Source organism: Triturus cristatus, chromosome 5_2 (genome assembly GCF_964204655.1).
Source record: "Triturus cristatus chromosome 5_2, aTriCri1.1, whole genome shotgun sequence".
Lineage (NCBI taxonomy): Eukaryota > Metazoa > Chordata > Amphibia > Caudata > Salamandridae > Triturus > Triturus cristatus.
Window position 1 is genome coordinate 140,143,056 of NC_140588.1, and position 12,902 is coordinate 140,155,957.

The window sequence follows — 12,902 nt, forward strand, 5'->3', positions numbered from 1 at the left end:
TTTTACACCTCTCTGCAACGCAGCTCTGTGGCGCTTACTGGAGGTACCTAGTGGTCTAGTTTGACCCTAGGGACCCTTAGGATTCAGGGGGACTTAATCTCTCAACTTAGAACAGCCACAGGGCGCGTTTACACAGTGGTGAAGGGAGTTGGCGGGGCCTGAGGTGACGTGTGCAAACACGCACTATGGCACGTTTTAAATTGGGGATATAATTTCCCTTCAATACTGAGGGCCCCTGGGGGCTAACTAGCCCACCAAGTGCTTCCAGTAAGCGCCACTGAGCTGCATTGCAGAGAGGTGGTCCAGGCCGTGCCACTTTTTACACCTCTCTGCAACGCAGCTCTGTGGCACTTACTGGAGGTACCTAGTGGGCTAGTTGGACCCTAGGGACCCTCAGGATTCAAATGAACTTAATCTCCCAACTAAAAATGGACACAGGGCGTGTTTACACAGTGGTGAAGGGAGGGGACGGGGCCTGAGTTAACGTGTGCAAAAACGCCCTGTGGCCTGTTTTAAGAGGTAGTTTTAATCCCCATGCCCTATTATACACAAGGGGCTTACAGAGGAGGTCATGCTAATCACAGGGGGACCCCAACGCATAATGTTCCCTAGTGTATGTAGGTGTTTTCACTGTATTCTAAGTGTCTTTTAACATAGCACTGGCTCTAGGACTGGTTAGTCAGACTCAGTTACCACCAGTATCCGTCTGAAAAAGTTGAGGGTACAGGATAATTTTGCAACAAGGCTTCTTTCTGCTCTTCTTTTTGTTCTTTCTGCACGTTATCCTTCTTCCTGCACTTATCTTCGTATTTGAGGACTTCTGTTGCTTCTTTCTGCACTTCTTTTGTTTCTTTCTGTGCATTTTTCTTCTTTCTTCACATGTCCTATCTCTGTAGGCATAGTTAGAAATTAGCATTTAAAAAACCTCTGAAATTCACAGAAAAAACCATAGGTTTCAGGCACGTTATAGTTAGGAATTAGCATTTAAAAAACCTCAGAAATTCACTGAAAAAACCATAGGTTTCAGGGGTGTTATAGTTAGCTGGACTTTTCACTTGTACAAAACCATTGAAATTCCCCCGTTATAGTTAGTTCAGCTAACTATAACTCGCGCGCCCGCAATGCACTGCTGATGACGTCACATATTACATCACTCATGACATGGTCAGTGACATCACTCATGACATCACTGATGACATCTCAAATGACATCACTGATGACATCATCCTTGTGATAGAGTGGCAGACCTCCTCTCACCCTAATATAACCTTTGATACACACATTCAAAAATAGAGACTAAAATTTTCAAAACAATGGACATACCAATAACAGTTACAACAACCTCTTCAGTAATTCTAAGATCCACATACACATCCACTCATTCACCAACAGTCCTATACAGTCACTCATACATGTACTCACTCATCATATGTACTCATACACCTATACATCCTGTTACACAATGCCACTCATCCATAGAGTTACTCACACACATAGTCACTCATGCTAATAAAGAATCAAACATACATTTACTTGCATATACAGTTATACACACACCACCATACTTACTTCTACGGAAACTTACACATACTTAGTCTTTTAAACAATCACTTATAGAAACACATACTTATTCATACAGGAACTCTTTCAATCTCTCACTCTCACATATACTCACATATATACACCAATAGTCACATATACTAGTTTAAAACATATGTAGTTTCTCATAAAGACACTATTGAGACAGTCATTCACTCACTAACACACCCATACACACACTCATCCACCCATACAGTCCTGCACACATGCTGTGTTCAACACATACAAACAGTGAGTCACTCATTCATGCACCTATGCACTACGTAATACCCCCCACCGAACCATGCAGACACTCAGACTGATACTCAAAAAACCAACTAATAACCTATATAGACACCCATGTAGCTACTCACCAACCCATGCAGCCACTTATACACAAAGTGAGAGACTGATACAGATATTTACATATTTAAACATTACTCACTAAGCCATGTATTCACTATGATACACTTAATCAGTCAGTTACACAATCAATTTTTCAAAAACAAATCATCCATTTAGACACTTATATACCCATTTATTCTTCCATCGACCTTGAGATATACATATATAAAACATATTTAATTTTCAGAAAAACACACATTCACTGGATGATGTAATCAGTGATGTCATCAGTGATGTCATTTGAGATGTCATCAGTGATGTCATGAGTGATGTCACTGACCATGTCATGAGTGATGTAATATGTGACGTCATCAGCAGAAGCATTGCGGGCGCGCGAGTTATAGTTAGCTGAACTAACTATAACGGGGGAATTTCAATGGTTTTGTACAAGTGAAAAGTCCAGCTAACTATAACACCCCTGAAACCTATGGTTTTTTCAGTGAATATATATATATATATATATTCACTGAAAAAACCATAGGTTTCAGGGGCGTTATAGTTAGGCATTGGCATTTAAAAAACCTTAGAAATTCACTGAAAAAAACATAGGTTTCATGGGTGTTATAGTTAGCTGGACATTTATCTTGTACAATAACTATGTTACAAAAAGTGACATATTTCAGTTTTTAAATTTCCTTGCGAATGATAAAAGTAAGCACAGAGTTTTGTCTGCAAAGATGTTCAAAGAAGAATGATTGAAATGATTGCGGTCCTTCAACACTTAAAAACCTGAAATATTATGAACCCCTCAAATCTCTTTTTTTTCAGGTTACATGATATCTGATTATGGTCAGATTTCAAAACTACACAAACAGAGTGTTTTTAGAAAAGTGTTTCAACTTTGTAGCTTCTTGCAGGCCTCTTCATTCTGCAGATTGAGACTTAGTTAAACTTACCTTCACAGTAATAGGAATAAAAAATGGTATTCATTTTTTGCTGTTTTTCATTCAAATATAAATTGTTAAAAATTGCTTATTTTAACATTTGGATCTGTGAAAGAAAAAAAAAACAAATTATAACATATAATAAATTTTTTACAACACAACATAATTTCCACAAAGTAATTTGTTTGCCTTTTTTGCTGTTCTCAGAATATATTGAATTTCACTAGAAATAGTGATTTCAATGGTACTCATCACTTAACAGCGGGCAAAAAAAAAACAATCAGAAAGATTGTTAAAAAAAAAAAACCATACTATTCTCAGTAAAATACCAGAAAATACAAATCATACATATATGAAATGCTTACAGATTACAAAATTGTATAACTTTAACTTATAAAAACTGTAAATGTTGCCGCATTAAAATAATCACCGAATAAATGACCACCAAAAAGTCCATAATTCAAAAATATACCTTTCCTTGAGGCCAAATAGAATTTTTTCACTTCTTCTTTATGTAAATTGTCCAATGGTAGTCCTATTAAATTATAATAATAAATTCCTCAGAGAGTGAATTATCTTCCTAAAACTTTGGATTTAAAAATATTAGGTAGGAATTTTGAAATTCCCTAGGCAAACGTGAAAACCAACTGGGCATCATTACAAAGTGTCCAGCCTTTGTCACATTTTAGATAGGCATTGTAATGTCCAGACGTGGTGGAAGGACCATCATGGAAAATTATTGCAATTGCTACAAAAGTCCTTCCTGATATTGATACTTGTGTTGCTACAAACTGCTTCCAATTTTCTTCCATCAGCTGTACAACGTTGCATCATTAAAATTATGTATTTTCCATAATTTGTTAAGAATAATGTGGATAACATTTCTGATTTACATTGGCTACACTCCATGTTTTGAAATGCACCTTTCACTAATTTATTGAAAGACACTGATTTACAGTCTGGTAATGTTAAATACAGAAATCTCTCAGTGTCTACATTGGTGCTACATGTATACATGCAATTTTCACAATAATGTTCCCATTTGTAAGAAAGGCCAAAAATATTTTCTATTTCTACACCTTCATTTTCAAACATTGTAAACATATACATTAAAAATTCCTGAGCATCTTGTTGGATATTTTGTGTAAATTGTGTAGAACCAGAACACACATCCAAAAGATTACGAACATCTGAAACAGATTGTATTTTACTTCTATCTGTTGTCAATTTTTCATAAACCGAATGCAACAGAGAACAAAATCTTTTTTCCCGATTCTGCATAATTTGTGCTTGCAAACCTTCCAGATATAAAACAACATTGACCACTACATTAGCATAGCAGTTGACACCAGAACTATTTTCAAACTGATAACCAACAATCTCTTCAACAGTGTCCAATTTCTTTTTACCAGCAATCGCAACATTATCTTGTTCTTTTCCCTTCTTGACATCTTCAGTACAAATATTCTCTAACCTTCTTTTTCGACCAACCACACGCTTTTCAAATACAGGATATTGACCTAAATTTGGAGCATACACCCTTCTCAACCTATTATACTCTTTTACACAGTTTGCATCTGCAGTAACCTTTGTCTCATCAAAATCAATCAAAAACAAACCAGATAATGTTCTGACTTGCGAAAAAGCAACATATGCCATACCCTCTTTAAATACAGTAGATTCAATGTTCACCAATGAACTGTCTACACTTAATCCTTGAGTTTATGAATAGTCGCTGCATATGCCAGAGAAAATGGAAATTGTTTCCTACGGACATATAAATCTTTAACAAGCAAAAAACGAACTGAACAACGACCAATATCTTTAACGTCATCAATCTGATCAAATTTAATTTTTTTAAATTCAATTCCTTCTTTTTTCTGATAATTCACAAAATCCACCACTTTACCCATTGCACCATTAACGAAACCTTTCTCTACATCCAAATTACGCCGACAGTTCACACACACATACAGTGTCTTTTCCAAACCAGCAGTTTTAGATATTTTTTTTTCTAAACAATCTAGTTTTGATCTCAACTTACCCGTCAAAATAATAGTGATTCCTTCATGTAGTATTTTATCGATGGCTTCCATTTGAACAATTTCTTCATTTTCCAATTTTAATAATTCTTCGTTGAATATTGAACACTCACGCAGTGTCGGCATTAAGCAAATCACTGACTTATTTTTAGCAATTTCCACGTACACTTTTGCAGCAACTGCATTTTCATTTGGAAAGACATTGCAAAGTAATCGACTCTCCAAAGCTTCTTTCCCTTTTTTTGAAAGAATTCCAATTCTTATATCTTTAAGAATACTTCCATATTCAGCATCATTTGCCTGTCGCATATTTGTTGTCAGTTCTTTGTATTCAAAATTACTCCAAATGTTCACATTACCAACACTGCCAAGAGACTTTCTGGTATCTTCATGGGCAAGTGTTTTAAATACCGGTTGTCCTTTTACCGGTGTCAGTTGCAGTAGATCTCCAAAAACTATGACGTGTTTTCCTCCAAATAACACGTCATACTCTGTTTTAAGAATTTGCTGCATTCTTAAATGCACAAAGGCAAGCATCAAGTTTGAAACCATGCTCACCTCATCAATAATGAGAAGTTTCATTTTCTTTAGCACTCTTGAAACTTCACAACAAGCTTCTCCAGATAGCTTGTGGTATTCCAATTTGTTCTCATGCTCTACTGGAAGCATTAGTAAACGATGTAAAGTAATTCCTTTAATGTTATGTGCTGCCAACCCAGTTGGAGCAGTGACAACACAAGACAAATGCGACTCAGTTGTTTTTTTGCAGATAACTTGTAATTACTTTAATTAAGACACTCTTTCCTGTTCCAGCTTGACCACTCACATACATTCGGATAGGTTGAAATGATGTACATGAGCACACTCTCTTTTCATGAAGGAATCCATGGTCAATCTGCTCTTTCACTTGCTGATATATTTGTTTCTGTTCAACATTTAGTTGCTCTTCCAAGTTTCCTAACTGTATTGCATCTTCTTGTGCTTGATACATTGCTGTTTCCACCTCATTCATTGCAATCGCTGCTTCATTTTCAACAATTGGTTGTCCTAGTGGATCTTGACTCAGTGCAGCAGAACTTTGACTGTCTTGAGAACTGTCTCTAGCAATCTCAGCTGCAATTGTAGCTTCTTGATCAATTTCATCATTCAACATTTTCACATAATTTGCGAAAGCACTGCATTGTATGCTATCTTTACAAGCATTAAATGAATCTTCATAGCTGGGAAAATCGCCAAGTAATTCCAGTTCAGAACGCCATGGTTTGAACATTTGCAAAAGGGCTAAATAGTAAGATTCCATTTTGTCAGCAGTGTCGCAACTCAGTTTTCTGTGATTAATTAAATTTCCTTTCCTTTGTTTCACCAGACATCCTTTAGAACCAATAACTCCATATTTTCCATCGTTGATGTTCTCTGTAATATTCCGTTTGAAAGTGTAGTTTTGCAGCACTTCATAGACACACATGTTCTCAAGATGATGACTTCTCTTTGGATAGTATGTGTCCAACATATTGGTTTTCAAAATATCTGTACTTTCAGGGTCATTTTCTGCTAAATATTCAATTTCTTGAACAGATTTCAGTACCCGATTTCGCATTCCCGCAAGACCTAGACTCACCCAAATGATTCTTCTACTTTTGGAATACAGACTTGCAGATGATAACCGATCTGAACATTCATATGCTCCAATTTCACGATACTGAATATTCATGTTAGCGTTCCACATGGATAAAATAACTGGATTGTAGTCATTTATGTATTTTGATTCTTCGCTTCTTCTTAAGTTGTAGGTGTTTTTCGGAGACTTTCTTGTGATGGTATGTCGTACAGCTGACATAAAACTGTTCACTCTTCCTTTGGCTAATACAGGACATGGAAATCCAAAACGACATTTGGTATAGAACTTATCCTTTGACTTGTACTTTCGTCAACAGTATTTTCCACACCTATGGCTTTGAAATCGTAAGACTTGTTGTTTTAAGTTTTTCTCTTCTCTGCTATTTGGAAGAGCACATGTAGCATAATCTTCAATGAAAGACAAAACAGTTTCATCTGAATCTGTTCCAAATTTTGGGGCGTCCTTGACCCATAACAACATATGTATGTGAGGAGCACCTCTTGCTTGATACTCCTTTCTCGAAAAGAAATCCACTACTTCTCCAAGAGGAGGATTCTTTTTATTGCAGATGAAAGACATCATAGCTTCAAATCAATGATTGAAATATCTGCATACATTGACAGGATCCAAAGAGCACAATTCTCCAGGTGTCTTGTATTCAATATTTTTTATATTGGAATTGCCTCTCGAAGAAATTCAAGTAAATCATCCCAAGCATACTCAGCACAGCTTAGTGTAACAAACCATGTAGGAGTTCCCTAGTTCCGTAGCATGCATTTCAGTTCTCCATGTCGACGGTACCAATATTCATTAGTCCCACGCTGACATACCATCAGATTAATCAACTGAGATTCTAAATGATCATCTCTCTGATGCACTTTATCCATAAAATCCTTTGCAGTTACATTTTGAAGATGCATTCCAGTTTTTAAAATGTGATTTACTGCATATGAAAGTCCAGACAAGTCACTTTCAAACAGAAGATGAAACATATAAGGGATACATTGTCGAAATCTTGGATCTTCTGCATATAATCTTGTTGTCCGATATTCAGATGCAGGAATATGCACAGGACGTTCATCATTTTGTGCACCTTTTCCTGTTGGAAACAACTGTGGGAAACAACGAGCTTCCAAGCTCTCTTCCCATACACTCATGGGACTTCCTGTTGCTTTTTTCATTTGAAACAACACAATCTTATTCCCCATCACTTCTTTGGAATGAAGTGGATGTACACTGTAATGGTTATAGATCTCTTCACATCTGGACATGTCCACTTTTTCAATTTGTCCACTTAATGTTTCACTATCTTCTACTGAATATATTTCTTCTTCTCCAACAAACACATTTCTATAGTACTCATTATTTTTTAACAGATACAATGATGCCTTTTGCACTTTTCTAACATCCACTAACTCTTGCCAGATTTTCTTATTCTTAGTAGGAACACCATTAACTAGAATGACTAGTGGCTCATTTTCTGCATGATCTACACCAATAGTTTCAACATTTTTCCTTAAATCCAATGGTAAATACACTCTTCCTTTCAATCCTCTTTGCAACTCTGATGGAGGTAATTTACTTGTTTTGGGCTCCATCCGAACAATAGCCTCAAACGGGTGAACACATTGTATCAGAATAGACTCATACGTATTTAAATCAATCAGCTCTGGAGGAATAGCAACCAACTCTAGATTATTATGAACAGCTCTAGCAGGCATTTTATTCTCATCTAAATTATTATAACAATATTTGCAAATACGCTGCTCACATCCCAAATCAAAACAATCCTCTACCAACAAATAAGTTGCAAATTCCATCCACTTATCATTATCTTCTATTTCACTTTTTAAATACAGATTGACACCCCTAGTCTGATTTTTATAGTGATTTCGCTGACAACAAATACAAGAAACATTTGGTCTTTCACCTGAAATTACCTTAAACTTTGTGATTTCATCCTCAAAATTTTCTGTAATTACAGGTTATACATTGTCTTCAACATTTTGTTCTACTAATGTGTCAGTTTCTTCACTCTCTTGCTGAGGCCCAAAGTAACAAAACTCAATATCCTCACAGACCTGCCTCACATCTGAAACTGACCCACAGAAAAGAGCACTGTTCAACTCACTTAACTTTAGTGCTGGACTTTTTGCATAATACAACCTTCTCACTGACTTCCGCATTTGAGTATGATGTACTGCCAGCATTCTGAAATGGTGAAAAACACTTTCACAAACTTTCCTAGAAAGACAAGCCAGAGAATGACCTTGCAAACCAGTATGTTTTCTCACTCTGCAAGGGTCTAGTCCTTGCAACAGCTTAATCTTTTGTTTTACACTTTTTTTAGTATAGACTCGTAAAAAACTACATAGTTTTTCAATAGATTCCTGTCGTACACTACAAACACTACTGTAATCCCAAGTGTACACAGGGTTTTTAGCACGTCTCCCTAAAACTTCATCAGCTATCACTTCTTCTGCATTTCTTTCAACCATTTTCTCTTTCTCCATTGGACAACCATCACTAACCTCATAATCTCTACCACTGGTGTCAACTGCATACAATAATTTTTCACTTAGTGAATAACTCTCTTCATTAAAAAAAGGCTCTTAACTAGAACTGTTTCCATTCTCCATTCTAGTGATCGAATTCTGTTTAACAGTAAAATAAACAGTTTCCTTTTTACTTCAAAAGCCTTTTCCACAATGCTTTCAACATGCTTCTTCTTTTTATAAAATAAAGCTCTCTTTTTATATTTCTTCACATCTTTCAGCAAATTATGCACTACTTTCTTGTAAAATATTTTTTTGCGTAATTCCTTGTACTGATTTTGTCTTCTTTTACCATACTTTATCTCCTTTGACTGAACATTTGCTTTTTTACTTTTCCTCCTATTTTGATTTTTTTCTTACTTAAAAAAGTTTCTGAAGTTGCAGCATTCTCTACATTCTGTTTGCTCCTACAGACATTTTTAATAAATTGCTTCGTGATCTTACCAGAATTTTTTTTCCTTATAGCCACATTATCTTGTTCATTCAATACTTGTGGTTGATGTTTCTTCAAATAATCCTCCTGTCTCTGTTCTTTTCTTTTTCTTTTTTTTTCTGGCATAATTTCTCAATTTTAACGTTGAAAAACAGTATCTGCAAAAAAGAATCACAAATAAATGTATATTAATAACTTTCAAATTTACAGTATTCCATTACTGTACAAACACATTTTATATAAAAACAGACTAAGAAACTATAGCCCTGAACCACAAGTGTGACGATCATTAAAACACTACATACATAGTGCATACTACTTTGAAGCAGTTCATGCCCTAAAGCCTACCTCACTAAAAGACTACATGCTAAGTGACTTAATGATTACACTACTAAAAGGAGACACACTGGGTGAGTACCAGGGTGTTTGCTAGAAGTATATGAATACTAACCGGGGAATTGAAGGTGCGAAAGACAAGTGTGTAGGTGGTTAGAGAACTGAATGCATACTGGCTAGGCATTTAAAGCAGTCCATGTGCTAAAGCCTGGCTCACTGCATGAGTACTTGGGTACTGACTGAATGATTAGACTACAGCAAGGAGACTGCCTGGATGAATTTATAAGTGGTAGGCTTTTCGCACAGGGAATGGATTAGTACTTGGTACTGAATGGGTCCTAGAAGTGTATGGATACTGACTAGGGAATTGAAGGTGTGAAAACAACTGCGTAGGTGGTTAGAGAACTACATGCATACTGCATAGACATTTGAAGCAGTCTATTTGGTAATGAATGGTTCACAACATAAGTACTTAGAAACTGACTAAATCATCAGACTACTTCTAGGACAGTGCCTGGGTAAAAATTTTAAATTTTCAGCTCTGGTGCAGTGAAGACAATACTACATGGTACTGCACTTTAGTGTCAAATCATGACTCATTTTATCAATGCATAAGCAAACACTGGCTTCTAATGCTACTAAAACTTGACAACATGACAGGTTTATAACAGTTATCTGTCAGCAAATAAATGGGGGATGGGAGCACACTGCCACACCTCCCAGCACAGTTCGCCCCTTAGCATTGTGGTAAATGCAGTTCACAGTGATTTCTTACTTGATTTTTAGCTGTAGTGGTTCACCAAAGGTGGTGCAGGTTAGTGCTGTGAATCTCTAGACACATGTGTTTCTGGATATTATCCGTCTTCAGTAGAGATAAAAAACTAAAATTCTTTCTGGGGTTGCTGGAAAGGCTGCCATAGTCTCTCAGGTCTCAGTACCTCTCTCTGGCGCACAGGTGCATCGCCATGAGCTCGTCAGCTCAGTGGCTCAAGGGAGCCTTTTCAAACAAATGGGGGATGGGAGCACACTGCCACACCTCCCAGCACAGTTCGCCGTCGCCACTACATTGACCACAGTTCCTTGGGGCAACTTGCTGGTGTGACGAGCAGAGTGCGACCAACTTTTATTCATTTATTACGGCTCCCTTGAGCCAACGGGCTGACGAGCCTTGGACCTGCACCTGCGCGCCATGAGAGGTACCCTACCTGTTTTAATTACATTTTGGCAGTCCACGCGGCACCCCTTTACCCTGACCTGCTCCCTGCTGACGAGAGGCAACTACCTCGAAACACGTGTCCAGGGATGGCTAATGCGACACATACTTTTCTACATACACCGTGGCATAGGCGTACTCGCCGTCGCCACTACATTGACCACAGTTCCTTGGGGCAACTTGCTGGTGTGACGAGCAGAGTGCGACCAACTTTTGATTCATCTGTCAGCAAATACACGATGTTACCAAACGCTTCTCTCACAGTGCTTCCCAATTGCACACAGACTCACAGTGTGATTCTAGACAAGCAGCACTATCCCTAGGAGTTTACCAAAACTCATTCACTACACTGGAAGTGGTAAAGGAACTGCACACAATCTACATATTTCACAACTGCACTTTAATGTCAATGCCTGACTAATGTAATCAACGCATAAGCAAAGACTTGCTTCTAATGCTACTAAAACTTGAAAACATGACAGATTTTAAAACAGTTATCTGTCAGCAAATACACAATGTTACCAAACGCTTCTCTCACAGTGGTTCCCAAATGCACACAGACTCACAGTGTGATTCTACACAAGCACCACTATCCCTAGGAGTTTACCAAAACGTATTCACTACAGTGCAAGTGGTAAGGGAACTGCACACAATCTACATATTTCACAACTACACTTTAGTGTCAATGCCTGACTCATTTAATCAATGCATAAGCAATGACTGGCTTCTAATGCTACTAAAACTTGACAACATGACAGGATTTAAAATAGTTATCTGTCAGCAAATAAACAATGTTACCATATGCTTCTCTCACATTGGTTCCCAAATGCACACAGACTCACAGTGTGATTCTAGACAACAACCACTATCCCTACGAGTTAACCAAACCTTATTTACTACTATGGAAGTGGTAAGAGAACTGCACACAATGTGCATATTTCAAAAGTGCACTTTTGTATCATTGCCTGACTCATTTAATCAACGCATAAGCAAACACTGGCTTCTCATGCTACTAAAACTTGACAACATAACAGGTTTTAAAAGAGTTATCTGTCAGCAAGATATTACTAAATGCTTCTCTCACAGTGGTTCTCAAATGCACACAGGCTCTCTGTGTGATTCTAGACAAACAACACTATCCCTTGCACTATACCAAAACACATTTCTTCATCTACAAAGAGTACTACATTTTACTGCAGAAACGTAACTCATTTCACAAATTCATAAACAATGACTGGTTTCTAATTCTACCAAAATATAAAAACTGCATAGTTATCTGTCTACAAACACATGAAAAAAACAAATCCTTATCACAAAATGGTTTCTACATGCACACACACTGTGAATAAGATTGTAGAGAAAAAAAAGTACTCCCTACACTTTAGCAGAAGAAATACATTAGTCTGATTAAAATAAAAATAGTCTACATACATCCCCTCACAATTAAATAACTCACCTTTCAAGATGTTTTGTAGATTAAGAAGTATATCAGTCACACACCAGATATCAGTCACACACCAGATTTTCTTATACAGAATCTCTGCACTGTGCACCTGTCAGCAGAACCAAAGAATGGCAAAGTTTCCCTCTCATTTTCCACACATATACATGTAAACATCAAATCACATTCCTTCCCACATAAATTCAAAAGCAAACACACATTTCTATTGGTTAAACATTTCAACCCTTTCCAAATGACATAAACTTCAACCCTTCCCCCAATCTGCCTTCTGCCCGTTACCATAGAAACAGGTCATGGAACACTGTACTGAGCACACAGGTCACAAGTTCAGCACACACAATGTTGCTAATCAAAACAGCAAGTGTGCTTGACTTCT